Here is a 5,242-nt window from a genome sequence, read left to right as displayed (position 1 = left end):
TTGCAGCAACAAAGAAAAGACCAGTCTATATGAAGAAGAGGACGAGAGAATTTAAGAAAGACGAGGAAACAAAGAGTAGTGGGAAAAGGACTTTTTTCCGATGGAGAAATAGTCAAAGCTTGATAGAGAAATTTGGGGTTAGATGGAGAACTAAGAGGAGATTAGAAAGTGTCAATATTGACCTTTTCTCTAAAATATCTAACAGTCCCTCCAAAAGGCAATATTAACTAAAACTCAAGACAAAAAATAAATCACAAAGCAAATATAGGCTGGACAACCTTTCGTATCGTGAATTCGGAAGAGGTAGCTTTCGGCTTTGAACCTTCCTTAGTGAGTTCATCACCACCTGAGGGACGTAATGGACTAGGCCTTGAATTAGGTCCATTGAATCAGGTATTGATAAAACACACACACAATACATCTTCATCTATTGAGCAAAGTGGGTTGAGCGTTAAAGGTCATGCTTACAATAACCGACTCATGAGAGTTTCTAGGGGTTAGCCCAGCCCCCCTTCCAAACCGCGACCATCACGGTTCCTCTCACGTAGGTAAGTCCTCAAAGAATACTACAGCTGGTTATTTAATACCCCATAATACACACATTGGACTTATTAAAAATAAAACTCAGTCTAACCAGCTGTATCATAAGAGCATCGTCACCATAGAGAAGGGGAAGTAGCAGATGCTACCATAATGATATATAAATATATCTAGATCGATGCTCCACACGAGTGTCACTAGTCCAGCTTGTTTCTACCACATTAAACCAACATTGAGATTACGTCTCCAAATAAAGATTGAGTTGCCGCTGTCAGTGACCTCATCTATGGGCTTAACCCCAACTCCCTCGATGAACCCAAAACCACACTTTTGGATAGACCTTTAGTCAATGGATCATTAAAATTCTTCTCAGACTTTACAAAGTCTAGAATCACAACTTTGCATAGCAGGCGTTGTATAGATTTATCAAGTTCTTAAGTTATTTTATAATTAGTCCTTCATATTGTTTGAAGTTGACATTAGGTCCCCTTCTTGTTAAGTTATTTTAAAATTAGTCTCTCCAGGCAAGAGTACATGTAGCAAGAGGAGAGATTAATTTGAAACATCTTATAAGGATAATGGAACCTAATAGCAATTCAATTATTTGATGGACTAATTTTAATATTCATTTTATTCATCATATAGAAAGAAGTTATAAGATATACCTTTTGATTTGATTTTCCAGGACATTAATTCATCACATCTCCTGTAACTAGGCATACTAGTTGATAGAGCATATTTTTATCAACTCTAATCATTTCCTGAAATCTCAAGAGAAAGCATTATACATGTAGTCAAATGAAGAGCTATAATCATTTCCTGAAATCTCAAGAGAAAGCATTATACATGTAGTCAAATGAAGAGCTATAAAATGATTCTTTCTAGTCACTATCAAAACTTATACATGTAGTCAAATGAAGAGCTATAAAATGATTCTTTCTAGTCACTATCAAAACATGTTAGCATAGAAGATCATGGTCTATGAGCATAAAAGATGACGTGTTATTTCATGAACTTCAAAGAGAACATGAGGTAAAACTAACACATTTTTTTAATGTGTTAAATATCCAGTGTTCATTCAAAACAAAACCAAAGACATTTGAAGTTCTGAGATGGAACAACACATGTCCATTTTCCATGTTAATTTGAAAGGTAATGAGAACGGTGTAAAGGAATCCATTTTAAATGAAAACATTCAATATTCTTTATCCTTTTCCAAGAGCAACCCCTTTAACCATTCAATACCATGCATCCATATGCACATACATGAATAAAATTACTAATAGTTACATGCAAAGCATTCAAGAGAACCTTATAATAGGATTTCATATCTTAAAGTATATTTCATACTTCATACGCATAAAATTAAAAAAAAAGTTCCTATTATAAGAGGTTGCAAATTGGTTTCCTATAAAGGAGACCTTCCAAGTTTAAATTGGTTGCCTACAAAATAGGCCTTCCAAATTTACGTGGTCATTTCTAGTACCACCTCTTAAACATATCATTTTGACATTAATTTAATTTTGAAGATTTAAAAATATAATTCACCATATAAAATAGAATTTAAAAGATGCACACGTCCTTTTGTTCAAAAGTTTTCATACCAAAGACTTCCAGATACTCAGAAGACACTTGCATTGTGGTGAAAAAGATATCAAATCTTAACACAATGGTAAAGTTGTAATTGGAATAGATAAACTTCTAATAAAAGAAGAGCCAGAAGTTCCAATATACATTATTTTAAGTAGAATTTCTGATTCAGAAATCTAGAGTTGATTTTACATTGATATCAAGGTCCATATCCGTGATATTAGCCCATTTATGAAAGTAATTAGCAGATTGTTTCTCGGGAACTGAGATATAAAGATTAAACTTTCCTTGATCATATATTCTCTAGTATTCATAAGCATGTACGTTACTGGAAAAACTGATTTCTTAAACTATCATGAAATTATTTAATTAGCATGTTTCTAAATAAACCAAGAAAACTGTTATAATATGCAATCTTCCGGAGGTTGGTTAGCTGTTCATGGATGAAGGAAACATGATCCTTCTTCATTATGTGCAAGTGAAGAAAACCAGAGGTTGTTACCTAACTTAAAAGGTAAGATATCATAAGGTACTACTGTGCAAGACTTTAGTGGAAACTTAAATTGGTAAGGCAAAATGGAGGCAGAATTCTAAAGGTTTCAAACAACCACTAAACTATATACAGATTTATCTATTGAAGAACCCATCCTATGTTCGCCTGCTTTACACATTAAGATATGTATTAAACAGGCTTATAATAGAATCAAATAGTTCTTTTAATGAAGGTATAATTTATAACTTAATTAACAACAATTAAATAAATGCAATAATTAACAGTTATAAAGGAATCTCAATCTTATAGATTGTTGGATAAATATCAAATAAAATAAAATTATGTAAATTAAATCCGAATTAAATAAGTAAGAGATAAGAAAATCAGGTCTGACGGTCTGACGGCAGTGATTACACGACTGCTCCCGTCAGTAGGGGTGGTAAACGATCGAATCGAATCGAATACTAAGATGTTCGTATTCGTATTTGTTTAAAATTATCGAATTCGAATGTGGACTCTAAAATTCATATATCTAGTTTTTCGAATTCGAACTCGAATACTTGGTATTTGATAAATATTCATGAATATTCACGAATACTTATCGAATATCAAAGTATATTTATTCCGCTATAGAATTTGATTTTCAAATAGTATTTAAATTCATAAATAAAATTTATTCCTTCATAATATATGATGTATATATATTTAAATCAAAATTTTAATTAGAAAACAGATTTAAGATTATTTAAGTCTTAAAATCAGGAGGATATAAAGCTCAAGTAGAAATGATATGTAGGTTAAAAATATGACATCATATGTGCAATAATACAACTATACAAGTAATATGATGTGATCAAATTTTAAACGAATATTTAATAGACAAACGAATCGAATATACATCTGGTTAAATTCTATTCGTTAGTAAACTCGAATACTAAAAAATATTTGTTTAGTGGTAAACGAACTACCGAATCGAATATGACCGAATACTTTTTCGAACAATTATCGAACTATTTGTTAATTATTTGGTTCATTTCCACCCCTACCCGTCAGGCCCGATTTTCTTACCTCTTACCTATTTAATTCGGATTTAATTTACATAATTTAATTTTATTTGATATTTATCCAACAGGTTTCAGTATAACACCCTATTTTAAAGGTGGTTTCTAGGGGGGGAAGCCCGTATTTAACTATTTCTAAGATAAATCATTTAAGTAACAAATGAATTATCTACGGATAATAGCATGAAGAATATCGAATACAGGTCTTCGAAAGGTACAGTTTGTTTTTTAAATAGTATAGACGAACACCTTCTCTCAATCTCCCCAAGCTTTAAAAGGGCGTTTTCTCATTTCAAAATTCAAGCAGATTTTGTGCAAATCTAACAAAACTTCAAGGGGTTTTGTGAAATTACCTAGCCAAGAAAAACCTGAGGAAGAATGGAAAAACGCGGCACCTTGAAGAACATGGTAAGCATATCAGAAGGAGAAACGGCGACTGAAACGGCCTCCGTATCTTCAGCCACAGTCGCCGCCGGAGCTAGGGTTTCGTCCTCGGCCACGGCTTTGATGATGGCCATTTTGCTCCTCGAGGGCGCGATTCTCTTGAGACGAAGAGAAGTAGGTGAACAGAAAGAGAGAGAAGGAGATGGAGAAGGGGATTGTGCGAGAGTGCGATGGCAGAGGAGAGGAGGGGAACGAGGCGATTGACGTCGCTGTTGGATTTTGCAGATAACACGGTGAGAATTTTGTAAATTTTGATTTGCACTTTTGGTACAGGAGATTATTTACATTGTCACCCCATTTCAACAATTTTTTCCCATGATATTAGCACTTAAATTCCTTATAGTTTTTCATATTTCGCACTTACATACCCTCACCTCACTTGTTTTTGACAGCACTTTTACACTACTAAAGTTTCTAAGGGGCTGTTTGGTTGTTGTTGGTAAAGTTGTGTTTTTATGACACAACTTGAAAAGTTGTTGTCCACCTCATCAATTTCACTTTTATACTTTTCTTTGTTTGTTTTTGATTCCATTGGAATCATAAAACACTTGTTTGGTTTGCAAAATAAAACTTTATAATTGTTTGTTTGGAAAATGTAAAAAGTGGTCCATACTCAAATGATCATATTGGTTGGAATTATTTTTTATTATTTTTTCCTAACTTCAATGTTAGCTTTCTCCTAAAATCATGACTTTTTTTTATGAAATCACTTTACAAGCCACATCAGCATATGAAATCACTTTACACTATTTTTACAACTACAAACAAATAATTGAAAGTGATGAAAGCTGACATTGGGACCCACTTTTTTACACTTTACATCCTTTTACATGGTAAAAACATACAACCAAACAGCCCCTAAGTGCATTAAAACACAAGAATTTTCCCTCGTGATGCTCACAAGCTACTTTTAGAAGTTTTAAGCCATTAATTGTTGATTTTACTACTAAAATCACCATAAGTTTATTTTAAAATATAATTAAGATATGTTTACAATAAAAATCCGAGTGCGCTTGACACAAAATTCAAAAACAGTAAGGGCCAAAAAGTCATAAAATTAGCCTGTGGGGATCAAATGGTAAAGAAGTTACAAAATTTGCTTGTGTGGGTCACA

At 32.9% G+C, this 5,242-nt stretch overlaps 1 long non-coding RNA gene across 1 annotated transcript in view; it reads left to right on the top strand.

Moving 5' to 3' along the window:
• The window catches only part of LOC109848882, a 7,213-nt gene extending 3,418 nt beyond the window's left edge, over window positions 1–3,795 (top strand). Inside the window, exon 2 of the long non-coding RNA XR_002248931.1 lies at window positions 3,756–3,795. This is a non-coding gene — a long non-coding RNA (uncharacterized LOC109848882). The remainder of the gene's footprint in view (window positions 1–3,755) is intronic.

This window comes from Asparagus officinalis, chromosome 7, assembly GCF_001876935.1.
Source record: "Asparagus officinalis chromosome 7, Aspof.V1, whole genome shotgun sequence".
NCBI lineage: Eukaryota > Viridiplantae > Streptophyta > Magnoliopsida > Asparagales > Asparagaceae > Asparagus > Asparagus officinalis.
The sequence above is the reverse complement of the archived record's forward strand: the minus strand, read 5'-3'. Positions and strand labels throughout refer to the sequence as shown.